This window comes from Danaus plexippus, assembly GCF_018135715.1.
Source record: "Danaus plexippus chromosome 16 unlocalized genomic scaffold, MEX_DaPlex mxdp_31, whole genome shotgun sequence".
Taxonomy (NCBI): domain Eukaryota; kingdom Metazoa; phylum Arthropoda; class Insecta; order Lepidoptera; family Nymphalidae; genus Danaus; species Danaus plexippus.
Window position 1 is genome coordinate 2,836,527 of NW_026869852.1, and position 18,341 is coordinate 2,854,867.

The window sequence follows — 18,341 nt, forward strand, 5'->3', positions numbered from 1 at the left end:
GGTTTTATTACATCTTAAGATATTTTTAATTATTTTATTTTTGGGTTATATAAAAGTCTAAGCTGGCCTAATATAGAATTATTAAAAAAATATATTATTGTTCATTAATAAACAACTACGTTATCCTTAAAAATATTTTACTCACAAGTTTTAAGTTGTCTACGTTATTACTGTGTATTCAAAGGTTTACAATAGAATTAATATACATTTTTAGTGTTTGAGTTGAAATTTTGTTTTTTTTTCTAAATTTTGACGACGAAGACTGTAAAGATTTTCTATTAATCATCATAATGAGGGTCTGTAAATGAATCTCGAAAGGTGACATACTAACTCTTTGATGGAAAGTCCAAAATAGTATTATAGCAAAGCCAAGAAAACTTCAACGTATTGTCTAAAAATTCAGTTGAAAGTTAAAAAAAATGTCTGCAATCAAATTAGAAACGTAAAAAAATATAATATCAAAGGTTTTGTATCTACCTTAGTAGCTTTTTATGTTAAGGGTTAGGCAATGGTAATGGAAGCAATAATGGATTATTCTTTAATTAAAAAAGAATAATTAAGAATAGTAGAAAATAAATAACCGCAAACAAGAACTGTAACTATTGGAGGTTTTAGGGACGATTTATGGTACAAAATGATTAAGGTAATTGAAGTAAATGAAGTAAAGCTGTGAGAAACAACTTCTAAGCTAACTTTTTATGTAAGGGGAGGTTGTATATGTTTGAGCCAACATACGGTTTATGCTTGAAGTTTCAGACATTATTGAGCCTTTGTTTTTACGATATGTATACGGATAAACTTTGTTTATAAATATCGAAAAACCATCAAAACTGTAATTATTTATTTTATCTACATCATCTTTTTTTTAAGATTTAATTTGATGGTGTTACAGTTTTACAACTGCAACGTGCTATAATGTTTTAAAACAAATAAATTACTGAAGTATTTTTTTCAAAAAAGTAAAATAAAATCGAAGATAATTAAGGTAAACCTTATCTTGACAAGTCATGAATTGTTATTCGAATGATGTATTTTTATTAAGAAAAATTTAAACGTTAAATGAAGTCAGTCGCCCGGAGTTTGCCGCTTCACTGGCTTTCGATATTGAATGGTACTCTTCAATATTAATAGAATTAAAATCTTATCATAAATTTTTGAATTAAGAACTAATATTAACTTAATTATTCAGCTGCCCATGCCTGTCGAAGTCTAAAATATTAGTAGTATTAGTTAAATAATACAGTTATAATATAAAACGTGAGAATTTTAGATTCATTCATGAGTTCCAAATTCTCAACGGTGTTTTACTTGAACTAGTTTGGTACTGTCAGTACTTTATCAAAAGTGACATGTTTTAAAGATTCTTTCGGACAACGCAGAAAACAATAAAGTTCAAGAATCAGCTCAAAAACAGGATTTAGATTTCTCATTTGATTTTTGAAAACCTTAATTTTGACAAAGTTCCCTATGTAAGTACATGTTACTTTAAGAACTCGGACTGGTGAGTGGCACATGGGATTTGTCTTGAGACGACTGTTTTGTATCATTTTACAAAAATAGATACTTGAATCAAACCAAATTTTGTTGTAATTAAGAATAAGTTTATAATTATAATATAAATAATATTAAAGTGGAATGTATATTGTCAATGGTGTCTTTGATCTGTTTGGGTACTCGTTATTCTGTATTTTGGAATATTTTTTTTTAATTTATTTATAATCCTGTCTACACTCGTTCCAAAGAAACAAAAATTAAATTAAAAGTTAAGAAACAACACAGAAACTAATCAGTAAGAGGATGCTCTTAAGGATAATTATTAGCTATTAATTAGTTCTGGTCTGTTATACTGAAATAAATATTTGCCGTTTTAAGCGAACTCCTCTTATTGAACAAGGAGATTATTGGTCGGGATATATGTTAGCAAACCTACATAAATACGTCTCTTCGCGTTTATTTAATCTTAAAAATATAATTGTTAATAAGTAAGATAATCAAAGGGTGAACTTGGAGGTGATTAAAATTTTAGGTTTCACACGAACTCAAACCATATTACATCAAAATAAATGTCGAGTTACAGAAACTCTACAGAAATGTAATATTTTGATAAGGATAATAATATAACAGAAATCGGTCATTAATAAACTTTACTACCTCTCTATATATCTAATATAACGGACAGACAAGATATTAAAACAGTTCAGTATTTAATTAATTACACCAGTTAATACTTTAACATGTAAGTATTATACGTCATTAAAATTCAGTAAACATCATGTTATTTATTCACGAGTTGTATTCAAACAGTGTCTGACTCGGCGTAATACCTATCTCGTAGTATTATATTGTCATTTGGAAATCCAAATAAACACAAGATTACAATAGCTAAGTGACGTAGGTTTGCAAATAACATCTCCATTAGATTTGAATTTTGCCTTCCCTATAGTTACAAAATTATTCTGTTTTAGAGCCCATTAAATTGTCTAGCAGAAAGAGAAATTTTAGTTTTAATTTATTCCCCTTTCACGACTATCGGATGTCTCATAAAAAATAACAGATATCAATAATATTTTTTTTTTTGAAAACGTTCATCGACATAATAGATAGTTAAATAAGATATACATCGATGACTATAAACTAAATAAGATTTTGAAAAAATTAGTCTTTTTATTAGCAATAGCAACAGTGATATGTACGCTGTATAAGATCCAAATATGGTTTTTGTTTTGTTCAATTTTTGCGGAATTCACTTTTTGTGTGTGTTTTTTTTAAATTTAAGGTGAGAAAAAGAAGTTTCCAGAGCAACATATAAGTGTTATAATTTAATAAAAAAGCCGAACAACAATCGATTCTTCCTATCTTAAATAATCAATTACACCTCATTCTAGTTTTTGCAATAATTTAAGCCAATTACACGAAACTGTGAGAACTCTTTGATCTATATTTACTTTATTATATACAAAGTTTATAGTATAATATATATAATTATATTTACTATGAATTTTGTCACAAAATTTCGTTGCAAAACAAAAAACATTACGTCTTGTTATTAAATTAAATCGCATCAGCAACGTATTTTTAAATGTTACTTGAAGTATCATTAACCATTGTTATATAAATTTTTATGTCATATAAATGTTCCTTTATTTCTCTTGTAATAAAACTAGTGGTCTTAGTATATTGAATATTATTTTGTAGTGGAAGTTAATGACAAAACACTACTTGTTTCTCTACTCATCGAATCGTCGATGGTCTACTTTATTGTAGAATCTCTTGGCGATTGTAAGCAAAAACTAGGAAAGAATGTTTTTTACATTTATGAGAATAAAAATGATTTTACTTCTAAGATGATCATTTATCGTAACTGATTGACAGTTCTTTGATAGCTTTTCGATGATGACATCGGAGGTTCAATTCATAATATCTTTTACCATTAAAAATAATGTAATACACTTTTTCTTTGACAAACTGATATATCAAATTATATTAATGTTACTAATTGTACATTTACGTATATAGTAATGCTGACTGGTTTCCTCTAATTTAATAGCGTTGTTCACGGAAAATACTTTACTATTACAAATTTCATTCGTACTCGTTAAGTACTTTGCGTAGAATGGTCGGTGACAATCGTGACTTTTATACTTTGAGCACTATTATTTCTAAACGAAACCCGTCTTTATCTCTAAACGAAATATCGCTGAGAATAATTTAAAATAAACTTTCTAACAACAACTGTTGTTGTGGTTTAGCTTTAATGCTTTTGACTTCACAATCCATGTACGTGTCGTGACTCATTAATAATTTTTATTGTATCATAAAACATTTCAGTTTCAATACTGATACTATATGACAAATTATGTTTTTAAAATATGGTATGATTGTGTTTAAGATACGATATATTTTTCGGTATCAATGCGAAAATTCTTAAAGGTCAGTAAGTACCTAAAAAATTCTGAATGTCATAACATCGCTGGCGTGGCATTAGGAATTTTCTGGTTCACACGGTCAGGTAATAAGACTTCAGCGGAGTCGGTAGCGTGAATCGTTATGTGATATTATATAAATACAGTGATGGAGCCCGGGCGACGTTAGTCATATTTTACATAAATGTCGCGTAAATGATAGTCTGTGTAACGGTAAATTAATAGAATGATTGTAATGAGATCTAAGACTTTCGCGAGTTTTATTCATTTAAATGAAACTAATATATTTCCTATATACTACGCGGATTTTATTATTTTAAAACTGAATTAATGATTGATTATTAAGACTCTGCTAAATTTGGGTATGATCTCGAGTTTATTAAAATCTGAATGAAGTACAGAATGTAAAGAAGTGAAGTGAAACACTATATACACTGCAGTGTTATGAAGTCTGTTTAGTGTAATATATTGGTGAATCAAAGATTTTCAATAAACAACACAACTGAGAAATATTTTTCTTTTTATTACGAGTATATATATATTAAAGTTCTATGAAACGAAAAGATCCGTTAATTTTCTCGAAAGATTAATTAAGTGCATGAGCTTATTCCATTTTTTTTAATATCGTCACTCGCCGCAATCACAAGCTCTGGCTTTTTAATTAATGAGTAATATAATTAAAAATTTCTCTAGAACTGAATTAATATGTTAATATAAAGTTAATATAAAAAAAAAACTAAAAATCACGAAATTAAAATCAAAAATAAACATGTTATGTGAGAACTTTATTAAAAATCATTACTTTCAGAGTTAGTAATTTGTCATAAATTTGTTATATTGAGTTGAGTCTGAAATATAATTAAGATTTAACGAAAAACCAGTAGTAACTCAAGTTCTGTGGTAAGTAACCGTAAAGTCTTTGACAATACAAGTGTTTCCTGGAGTTATTGCAGTTTACCTAGTAAAAATAGTGCTTATAAAAATATATATTGTAATTGTTTCGAAAACTTTTTATACAATTAACTAGTTTAAAACGTTTTAAATGATTATTCAGATATTATTGCTTCGTTATTCGCGGAAGAGTTATTTGCGTGGAGTTCAATTCATAAATTTGAATACTAAAAATTTTCTGTTTATATGTTTAATCACTTTGTATATTCTATATAGCGGTATCACGAACACTTCCGTGAACACATTGTACATGATATCAACAAACTCTGTTAGCAGCAGACGGGAGAGATTCAACAGAATGAAATCACATTGAAGAGAAGCTATTTCCAGCGGAGCTCGGCCGAGGAGCGCTTTGTTCACTCGCTTGAGACGGCTTCAATGTATCACCGCTGGCTTTTTGTTACTTTTAATTAAACACAGAATGGAGTTAATTATGTTACATAACATTAATATTATTTTGTATATATAGTACTATGATAAACTATTAATCACTCGTTTCGTTGTCTCATGTCCAAATGCTTTAGCATTTTCGGGGGTTTGACAAAATCGCGTTCTTCTATTACTTCTTATTTTACTTTAAAACAAGAAAAGATATTGACTTAAAAACCATTATGTGATAAAACAAACATACCTCACACATTATTTCACTAAAAATATTTTAAATAAATTCACTTAACATTTAATATATTGTTGTTATTTGAACGGTCCTCGCTGATCCTTGAGATTTCAAGATGGTTGAGTGGCTTCGGTTCACAACCGCGGTTTATATTCTTGTTCACTGAACAACGTTGAAACAAAAAAGTGTCCTATTATTAAGTTTTTGGTGTATGAACCTTTTCAAATATTCGTATTCAACGTGGAAAACGCATTAATTGATTTTACTCATGAATATTTTTATTGTGTAAGGTTCGCTTGCTGAAATTATTTTGAGTACATTGAGAATTTCAAAAATCACAATCGATAGAGTTTTTCAAATATAGAATTTATGGAATTTGATAAAAAGTTAAAAAAATTTAATTGAAATATTTAATTGAAATATCTTATAATAAAATGTTTTACAAAAAAATAAAAAAGGGCTCTGGATACCAGGGTATGTGTGAATAAATTTAAACTTAAAAATCTTAACTTTGTGTACCAAAATAAAATAACGATGAATTCTAATTACATTTTTACCCTCTTATTTAAACGGTTGGGCTATTAATTTAAAAGTAGTTATGTAGTGATCCTTGCTTTGACCATATTTTAATATGCCAATATTGTAAGCTACTGTCTGTTAATATCATCATTACATTGTAGTTAATGTTAGAGCTTGTTAAATGCTGTTATGCTGTTAATGTTGTGTAAAGAGTATTTATAAAACTATTCATTATTTTATTGTATTTAAAAACACACACCTTATTATTTAGAGTAAGTCTCGAATAAAGAGATTAAGACAAAAGCGTTTCAACGTTAACAACATTATTACGAGCTAACTAGTTAGATACTTACATTAATCGCCATTATTTAAGATTTGTGTAAAGATATATATTTATAAACTACTATTTATTAAGCTTAAAAGGGAAATATGTTTGAATAGCTGGTGTGAATCAGACCCACAAAGCGCTCGTTCGCCACAACAGAGCCAGTTGTTATACCGTTGCAATATTGGTCGGAAATTTTAATGGCAGCTTCCAGCTTGTTACCCAGACAAGCATATTTTGTCGTTTTATTCCTAAAAACCAATCCTGATATCACTTAAAGGAAATAAATACAATGTCACCTGTTGACTTCGTTAAGATTTTTATTTCCATAGATATTTTAAGTTATTAAATATGTTTTTAAATACGAGTACAATTACAATGGAGGCCTACAAATTAATTATACTTTCATTAAGATACCACTACGTGTAACACGGGACGTTAAGAAAATTTTAAGAATCAGACTAAAAAATGAAATACTTTTAAACAAACGATCTTTTTTCACCAAAAATTAAAAATAGAAAATAGGTCATTGAATTATTATACTGAAAATACTATTTCACATTATTTTTTGATAACAAAAAATGTGAAGAAAATTTATTGAATGTTAGTATCTCTTATTTAAAATGGTTAACTGAAAGTGGTAAGCTGTGTCGTTACTAATCTAAAAGTATTGTTAACAGAATATTCCTCTAAAGTAAAAAATTAAAAAAAAACTAAAACTTTAAATTGAGTCCCTGTTGTTAGCTGCAGGCTGGACGTGTAAAGATCACAATTTTTTACTTTCATCACATTTCCTTGGTGTACATCATTTAGTCGTTATAGTATATTCAATGTAAAAGTTCCTTTAACAATGACAAAGTAACTGTATTCAATAACAATTTAAAAATAAAAAAAAAACTTTAACATATTTTATCAACATTAATCAAGAAGTAATCTACACCTTTTAAACATTTAACAAGTATTGGTCTTCATTAATTTATACAAGTATAATGATTATAAACTTCAGTTTACGCATGTGTTATCCTAGAAGATATCTTTTGTCTTGTGTATCCATTATCCTGTGTACTTATATAAAAATGTCTGAGATCTTAATATTTTAAAGCGAAGTGAACTATAAATAGTTACATATCTTAATATTTGTTATAAAGAGAAGAGGATAAAAAGATTGAAACTCCATTTATATGTTAATATTAACGATTGTTTTGTGAGACATTGAGTGAACTTTAACCTCAGTAGTAAGTCGGCTCACGTCGCTTTGATTTCCTTATTACAAAAAAACTCAGATGTTAAAAAGAAAATTATACAAGAGCTTATTGTTAGATATGAGTGGAATTCTGCGTATATTTTTGGACATAAGCTCTAGTTACTTACAGCCATAAACGATACCGTATCAATGTGTCGTATTTGTGAATTTTCTCAACAATAGCTAAAACGAATTCGATAAAATTTATTTGGGACTACCATAAAACTGCCTACAAAGTACGTAATATAAATAATCACCTTAAACTTTATCAGAATAGTTACATATTTTTTAATTACAAATGTTTATTTCCATACGCCTTAAAGGTACAAATAGCAAATCAAATTAATTTGAAGTCTTGCGAAGTAAGTACTCAATGTTATGTGATCAAAGTTTATTTTCTTGGTACAAGACATTGTATTTTCCTTTATCATATTTAAGATGAGCTGCATTAGCCTACTAGTTGTTATATTAAAAGCTTTTGTGGCGACTTATAAGTTTATTTATTTTGATAAATAGGCTATTTCAATTTATTATTTATTAAAGATAAAGAATGAATGAAAACATTGTGTTTCTGTACAGCCTTGTGTCAAAGGATGATGGACTTAAAATAACTTTTCTGTATAAAAGTTGAACGTTTTAGATCAAGTTGACTATATTTCTCGGCAACCATGATCACAGGAAACGAGAGAAAAGTGTGTCAGGTAGCGACATCCACTTTCTGAAATACAACTCTGGATGCACCCACAACACCCTAATTCTATCTTGAGGTCGAGCAGTGTGGCCATGGATACGGAATTTTATTTTTCGATAACTTGATCTTAGGTAATAAATTATTACTAGCCGTTTCGTCTACTGAATTCAAGATGTTGTAAAATTTCAGTAACTTGCGATTTATTTGTCGTCTCAGTGCCTATATAAGTTACTTAGAGTCTGAAATATGGACCGTTTCTATTTTTCGTTAATCCAACGTAAGACAGGCCAAAGTCACAATTAGTTCTATGTCCACACTCTTGATTTAAAGGAATGATACGCTATATTGATATCATTAATTGGCTTAATTTTTGTGTTTTATATATTATTTTGATGGAAATCTTCTGCAAGATGATTCCTTTTTCTTTATTTCATCTGCCTGTGGTTCTAGAGGCTGTATTATAATTAAAAGCCCGAGTAAAATGTAAGATAATAAATCCCGTAGTTAATAAAACCCTCGTTTTAAATAATTAAAATGTCTTAAATATCTAAAATATTATAAAATATAAATTTAATTACATATAACTTTACCTTATTTTCGATTTTCTAAAACATAGTTTTGAATGGATATAGTAAAAGAACCTGATAGGACATCAAGAGACATAAATATTTTGTAACTTTCATATTTATGGAAATAACTAACGTTAGATAACGGGTTTACACATTGGCGTTTGTTAAAGTGCTTTTTAATTCTGTTATCTCAGGTTCTTTGAAAATATTTTTTTTTAAGATTTTACGCATTTTTGGCAACAGAAATAAAGATAAAAGAAAAAAAAAACTTCAGAACTCTATACTTGATGGCGTGCATCTGATACTAGTAAATAAGTACTATTTAATTGTTAAATATTATTAAATTCTTATATTCCTCGCTATGAAAATTTGTTATAATGTGCTTATCATTTTCTATCGTTTCTGTTACTCTATCTTCTAAGTCCTAATACGGGTGTAAAATAAATGTATATGTTTTAGAGAGAGACTCTCATTTACAACCTTACCAGATATAAGTTCACTTAAGCGGACTATTGATTAAGTTTCTATTTGAAGTGTATTTGTAGTGTATACAGAACAGAAAATAAATATATATAAATATTCACAGGATAGTCCTTTTAAGAAGATGTATTTATCGTAACAGTATAGTAACTCAAGTAGATTACAGATGTGTCCATCATTAACAAGGTTCACCAGTCTGTAACTCTGTGTTAGCACCCCATTAAAAGTTACAAAGAGAGTTACTGTGACTTGAAGAAAAAAAACCTGGATTCAACAAAATAGGAATAAAGAATCCGTTTTTTTTCATATCAAATCTATGTAAAGACCCCGAAAAGACTATTTTTGGTTCGATGTCAGTTGTCTGTCAATCAGTTTATTTTAGAACATACCTTGTCATACCTCTTTTAATTTTTTGATAAATTTTATACAAACGTTGTATTACGATATAAACAATACAATAGGCGTGTTATATGTTGCACAAGAATCGATTTTTACAAGCAGTCGTAAACAAAAGCCTGTCTCATTAATAAACCAGGAAGTTGTATACAAGCAGTGGCGGTCAACTTCATGTCGTTAGCAAGTTTGTGAAGATCGTTTATTATGTACGCTCGACTACGACTTCAAGGGTCACAAAAACTTGGTTTACAACTCTATCAACAAAAGAAACTTTATGTAAAATACATACTACAGCTTCCCTTTAGTAGATATACTAGTAGTGTACTGTTGTTTGATGTTCACCATAACTAAAGAAATACCTTTATTTTATAATAATAATTGAGTTTCTTTTATTGTGACGCAATCTGTGAATATTTGAACTAAATTAGTTAAAAAGTCATCTGCCCATTAAAAAATAATTATCTGACATTTGCATTAGATTTAATGAGCTCAAGCATCACACACGAAGAGCGGAGTGTAAATACTAAACAATTACGTGTCATAAAACGAACGACACTTGTATTTAAAAATATATATAATATAAATTGGTTAGTAAAAGTTGTATGTTATGTTTTTAATAGTACCAGTTGCGGATAAAAAATAAATTAATGTCATTAAATTTCTCAATTAAAAGTTTAATTATGTCAGTAGGTATGAAAGAGTTTTAACGAGATGCTTAAAACAGATTTTATCTTTTTTTTTTATATATTTTATAAGTTTTTGTAATTTATCTGTTTTTAAATAGGCAGCTTTTGAAGATTTTAATAAAAAAAGAGGTACATAGATTTCGTATTAAGAAAAGTACTTTATTTTTCAAAACCGTAACATTAAGACATGATATTGATTTATAGCAATTGAAATTCGTATGTTTTTTTCGGTAGTTAGAATATTTCTTATAAGTTCTTTCCAGGCTTTGCAATAGATTCGCGAGATTTTTGAGATAATATGACAAAAGTGTTTTTTACATATTGTGGCTGAATACGCAACAAAATTTTAATACAAATGATTTGTTTGTTTACATGATTAAGTCACAAAGGCAGATATATATACCTACCAACAATATCGTAATGCATATTAAAGATTAGCATTATGTGATTAAAATTCTTTCCTTTTGTATTGTTATTGTTATTCATTCATTTTGATTAGTATTTATCTGTCGCGGCCTTCAATTACTAGATTTTGAATGTCATATAAAAAAAATTTGAAGAGCGATGAAATTTGTTTTAGTTTATAATAAGCTTCAACTACTGAAATAATTTAAATTGAGTTGGCTCAATTTTTTTGTACAATTATTTATGTTAAAATGCGTTGAGAAAGTCATTATATTTATTGATCCACCATTTAATTTACTTTTAAATATATTTATTTATTCTGTAATATTTGGTAGTGTTTTAAGGTATTAAAATTTTTAAAGCTCTTACTACATAAAAGAGGTGTAACATAAATGATAAACAATGTTTTTATTTATACCTATTCTATAAACAATTATTCAAACTGGAACCATACAGTCACTTTATGATGCGTTCAGCGGAAACAACTTAATTCTCAGATGTAGAACGTTCACTGTTCATTAAAATGCACGTATCATATGAATAAATTGAAAACGTAGAGCATATTTTATTAACATAAAAGTTATTTGATATTTTTTCAATAACCAAACAAAAAGAAAATATGGAAATTGTTATTGGCTTAAATGTTGCAAGTGCTACAACAGATGCTGTTTCTAATTGACACTTAATTTTATAAATTTCATATTATTTAATTAAATAAAATGGTAATTTTAAAATATGATTTAATTTTTTATGTAACTTTAATAAAAAATTTATAAGTCTTTGGTACCTTTAACAGGAATACCACTATTGTTTCTTTTAATTATTAAGGTCGTATTATATACTCTATACTGCGTTTTTAATTAAACCTTTCTTATTAGTTTTTTAGGTTTGAGGAAATATCTAATACCCATAAATATTAAATTTCAACGAGACATAATTTTGTTTACTGTACTCTTGCCATTCTCTTGCAGTAGTCCCTACAATCAGTCTAACTCAGTTCAAAATATAAAATTATTATTTTTTAAATAGTATCAGGGGATTGGCGTGTGGCTCGAAGGGAGCCAACTCCAGTGTGCCATGGGTGTGGTTGCGCTGAAGATACGGCGCAACACAACCTCGAGGAATGTTCATCCTGGGTCCGCGAACCGTCATGGCGCAAAAGGAGGCAGCGGAACGGCTGAGTGAAAACGACCCAATGTCGAGCCAACAATGCCGCAGAAGAGTCGGGCATACACATAGGAACTCGCTCACGACCGCCGTCTTCCTCTATAAGGAGGACCCGGGGCGGTAGACACGGGGAGTCTGCCATCCCGCTTCGACGAGGTCCTCGAGTCGGATGGCGTGCCGTATCACGCTGACACGCCTCTGGAAGCATGTTCAAATCCATCTTGCGTTGGATTCGCGATTGGATAGCCATAGTGGAAGACTGCGAGCTGGGCGAAAGCGTTACCGCAGCCTCCCCTACCTTTGTGGCGAGGAGAAATTACGCTGGTTTCTTAGTGGGTAGACTGGGTCTATACCTGGTCTATACCTAGGGGTCCCACATAACCACAGCTTCCCCCCCCCCCCCGGGCTGAGTGGTATGCGAAAAGCATTTTTCCAGCGTGACGTAAAAAAAAGTATCCGGGGATGCTTTTAATATATTAGCAACAAAAATACTACTGCAGGAATTTTATATGAATTGGAACTGAAATCACAAGGCGATTGCTTGAAGCTGGTATAAATCAATGCTTAAAAGTATAAAAATCATTTTAATTTTAAATGATGTTTTCTTTCAATTTATTAGAAATACCCATATTTATTAGAAATACCCATATTATTAATGCAGGGCAGTAAATATTTTTCCACACGTGTATAAAGAAAATTAAATTGCCATTTATCTTTCCAATGTTTTTATAATCAAAGAAAGTGATTTAATTTCAATCAAGAACCATTAAGTGTTTAAAAGCTTTTCAAAAGCGTTTGATACTTTTTTAATTAATCTAACTGCTTGTGACAGGTTCAATTCCGGCGCAAATAAATGAAGTATGGCATTTTTATAGAAAAAATAGGACTTAAATACCTAAAATAATATATTATAGTCAAAAATTCTGTATTAACTCGAACTGCCAAGGCCAATAGTCAAATAATTTAACACAGTAAAATTAAACAAAACCTCATTTTCTCATTTATATAATTTATAAGTATATTCAGCGTTTTTTGCAATAACATTGGCACCAAATATCCAACATTAATAAACAATTATAAGAAGCATACATACATAGCATAGCAACTGACCTAAGTATTGCAATAAATTTTAAATGTGTCGCATATTAACACACTCATACAATATTTGCAGATCCTTGTTATGCAAAAAACGCTGAATAATGTGAGCCTCGTATTCGCAGTCCTCTGGAGGATTTTGAACAGTTAGATCTCAGAGTAGTAAGAGAACAGTAGTAGTAGTTAGAGAACAGAACAGTTAGATCTCAGAGAGTCTCAACATGAACATAAGAAGGGCAAGATTTTTTAGAAACCTATTTACATATCTATCTTATATGATAACCATTAAAAACTATTTCTAGTTTTTGACTTTGTAAAAGTACTTCAAAAATACATATTTTTACACAAATACTTCGATAAGATATTTTTTTTCTAACTAATTATAAGGTTAATTATTATAACAAACAATTACAAATATTTCTTATCAAATAATGAATTGAATTTTATAAAAATAAACCAGCTATTTATCGTATAAAACTCAATCTATAAACAAGGTATTCATTACAATATATTTATCATTCATTTATTTTTACTGTTATTTGAAACATACTTAATGCTTTAATTGTGGTTCTACTTTCATTAGAGTAATCTCGTATAGTCCACAAATTACTCAATTTAATATATCTCTTACATTTTATTTTTAGCAGGAACTAAGATTATCGTCTCTCTCTGGTTTCTAATCATATCGTCTAATGCTATTCATAATTTGAAACTCGACTCGATTGATTTGCATATCTTGCTGTTGCGAGATATATATTTAAAGTTAATTTTAGGAAATTGCTCTCATGGTTTCGATCTCACAATCAAATCACATATTTTATTTCAATTAATTTCCTATAGCCAAATTGTATAATTAGGTGTGATCATTTTCAATAATGTGTTTAATTAGTCCTAATATTGAAAAAATGTTAAATTAAGTCCGTGCAAAGCTATATAAATTCACCTTAAAAATATGTTTATTTCGTTTGCTTTTATTAAAAGCTCTAAGTGAGCTTTAACGATTTTGAACAACTTTACTGAAATTCAATCGCTTTTGATTTGAAATACGATTTCTTACCGTATTTTAAATAAAATTTGTCAATGTTAGAGTGAATAAGGTGTTACTGAAAAAGTGCGGTCAACACCTACGGCTTTATGACGACCTTCTCACAGTTGGGATATCTAATGACAGTCAGTCCACTTAAACAAATCAAAACAAAATAGATAAATATCCTTTAATTATTTAGTAGATGAATTGCCGACCATTATTAGTGCAAGTAATAGTGCTCAAGGAACTTACATTCAGAATACATACATATTTACATTAATATGACTTTAACTTTTATAACTGAATTAATCGAAAGCAGTTAAAAGTTATTGTAAAACCTTTCTATATATAAGTTGGATTTCACTAATTGTTGCTAGGAGTTGAGTGCTCCGTTTTATTGAGTAATGTCCACATTATTGATTAATATAAATGAATAAATTTAAAATCAGACCTCTAGGTTTTACTCACCCTACATAGACGTAATTTCTCTTATTAAACTCCTAAATAAAGCCAATAGTAGAAGTTATAGTAGAATGTTATAATTTATGTATCATATGTAATGAATTACATATTACACGAGATTGCCACTTGGTATTTGATTTTGCTTGAGTAGCTATCGTCGCTATTTGGTAACATATCCCACTCTTTTCTTATTTCCAGTTATATAATGCAGGAAACGTATTTCCCAGGGATTTAGATTGTAAAGCTGGGCTTTTGTCAGTAGACTGCATTTAGGATATTGGTTCACTCGATCGGAAAATACATTCTTTACATATAAGATGATGTGTCAAATCTTAAGAAACATGATATCTTCTGTCGATTTGTTGTACTAAAATATGTCTTTACTTATCAACTAACACACGTTCCTTCGTTATTTACAAAATTATTATAATTTCAATGTTATGTAGTGAGACGCATCAAAAATTAATCGTGCTTATACTTAAGTTATCTATTGTGACATAGTTCATTTTTTTTTTGTATATTATGTTACCATCTTAATGTTATTTTTTATCGCGTCGATAGTAAACAGATGTACTGGCCACCTAATGTTAAGTGGTCATCTTAACTGATGGATGACGGCAACAGCAGGGGTATCAATTGTACGGTGCCGACCCTTCAAATATCTTCTTAATCCGATCTTGAAAAACCCCATACCCTAGTTTCTTGGAAAAACTACTAGAGATTTCATACCACAATATCTACGAAGGTTTGAAAAAAATCCCTGTAACTGCATTGTGAATGACCGTTGGCGAGCCAAGGTGTGAGCAATATCTTCCTGCCGATGGCAAGTTCTGTAATGATAAAAAACAGACAAATAATACCTTGGAGCACTCCTGAGACTTAATATTTGAATACTGCTTTTAAGCTCTGGGTATTTGAAAGGAGTCAAAATGTATAAGTTAGAATAAGGACATATCACGTAGGGGCGAACTTGTCACAATAAAGTTTTCTCTGGGGTGGCGGACTGCTTTGTTCTGTTTAGCACACCAAGTTTCTTTGCGGCCAACTTGTATTTATTAGCTAAATGAATTGAATAAGGCAAAAGATTTTAGTACCATGGGTTCCAACATCCTTAGAGATTTATAAGAGACTGCTTAGAACGTTAGGACCATAGTAAATGATCGCTTGTAGTCAAAATATATAGATTTTACCCTTCGTTTTTCCTTTACTCCTTTAGTTTATTTTTACCATATAAATTTTACTTGTACTTTAATACAAATTATATGCCAAATTAGTTTTTCAATGTAATTTGTAAATTCTGTCCGTTGTATTTTCTACACTGTTATTAATGTAATTGCACCATGTTTGTGCCATTAGCGACCTAATAAAAAAATAAGTTGACTTAGTGGTGGTCATCCAAAATCGTGTCTGGCTAGGATCAAACGAAACCAAGTTACTCGTATACCGACGGATAATTTATACACAAAAAAAAATAATTAAAAGGGCAAGATAAAAACAATACACTAAAATATATTTTAAACATTTTAAATCAAATTATAAAAATTACGTTTTGAATCACATTTATGAAATTGTTATATTACAACGCGGGCTATTTTCTTTTTACCAGAGCAAAACTTTTATTGAAATATGAATTACTAAAAATATTTTCAACGAAATTCTGCTTTAAAGAGAACGAACAAATTCTTGTGTAAGACGTAACAGTATTTATGTTTTTCAGGTGAATTTGAGCAATATTATGTTTATGGGAAAACGATTGCATTATCTGAATTGTTTGTAATTTGAAATAAAAATTGTGACATATTATAATTTCCTATATGGATCTTGGCTATATAAAATATAACATTCATGAACATTTTTCCTTACAATTCGAAAACGATGTTACACATATTTTACTTTGCTAAAGATGAAGTTCAGACAATTTGAATAAGAGGACATAATGAACTGGTAACCGATTATAAGAATAGCTATTATCTAACATATAAAAAGCAATAAAACGAATCAATAAGACTAGTTTGATAGGTTTGGCGTCCAATTTTTAAAGACTGATATTGAAGATCCGTGTCAAAAATATACCTTTACGTATATTGTATATGTTTTGTCATTAAAGTGTCAAAGGTCAGAAACAATAACATTGCAGTATCCAAGGTCAACCTTGTATAACGATATTTTGTTACTCATATGAATGTCGAAAGCTTTGGTAATCATGAAATGTTTTGTAACATTTATGACTGCTTTATTCATCATTGCTGTCAATTGTCATACTTTTCACAGTTATTAAGTTAATATTATATCAAATTATTTTTTTAAATAATATCTATGTATTAAGCTGTATTCCATCCCCTCCGAAATCTTATAAGTCTGATCACGTCCCCTTCACGCTGACGCAGACAAGAGAAAAGTTTAAATTTTTTAATAAACAAAAATAACATCGAAGGGCAGATACTCCCTATGAGCTCTTTTGACATGTTTCTTATTGAATAAAATATTTTTATGATTCATTTCGTTTACTTAACTTTTTTTGAATATTAAGACATTATTCTATTTCGTTTTACGTTATTTAAACAGCGACAAAAAATTGTATTGTTAATTTTTTTATATATAAATGGTGTAAAATCCTGTAAGTTATTTTAACTTCAAGAATAAAATTAAATCTACTTAGGAGCTTTTAATATCTACTAAGTAATTTTAAACATTAATCAGATTTAAGTTACAAAAAATAATGTAACAACAAATAACAACAGGAGTACAGTTTATTTCAGTGACTTTATGTTTGGTAACGGTATAAGAAATGCCATCAAAAACAAAAGTTGTGGAAAAAAACTAAGTCTCGGAGCATAGCTCTTCTACCGTAAAATGTTGTGAGATGTACGTAATGCTAAGTCGGTTGATGTATTCGGTCCCTGCTTAAGGGACCTTCTGTGTTAAATTATAACGTAATTAGCTAATCTAAAAATATCTTATATTACCAAGAGATAAAATATACAAAATTCTTCCAAGTAAAGGTGTGTAGCAGTATTCATATAAAATAGTTTACAATATTCCCTAACATACTTGAAAATCCAACCACTAAAAGTAAAGTGAGGAAAATTTTTTCTTACCTGTGGTATTTGGTACCTGGGAATTGACCGATGGTATAAGCTGGCAGATATGTATATGTACGTTTACTGTACACACTATGTTATGTCCGTTACAAAATAACTAAGGTCTGGAAGCCCTGGGATCTTAGACTACATAAATTATATTGTTCATTAAATTTATATGTATAACTAATGTCAAAGCATCCCATAAATAAATATTTTGATTTCATACTAGAGATTTTAACATAAATGATAATGTATTTAAAACTTACGTCCTCAAGATACATAGGTGTCAGCAAGTCATTTCTATATATAAGTCACAGGAATTCAATATTCCATCCTGTTCCCACGTCAGTTTATAAATTGTGAGCAGCGAACTAGAGAATGTAATTTAAAGTTGGTCGACGGCGCGTGATGCTGTCAGCTGTGATGGACACTGTTCCATTTTGTATTGGTAAATATTAAATACTATTTGTAATAAAGGACTAAATAATAAAGTTTACATTCTACGTACTTGAATTGATCTAAATATAATATAATAATCAACAAAGAAATAGTAATGAGAAATAGATATTAGTTTATCATTTTTTGATACAAAAATAAAAGAGAGAGAGAGAGAGAGAGAGAAAAACTAGGGAAAAACTTTATTCATTAATAAAATAAGGTCAAGTGAAGTATATTTTTTTAACAAACCTCAAACAACACTGTC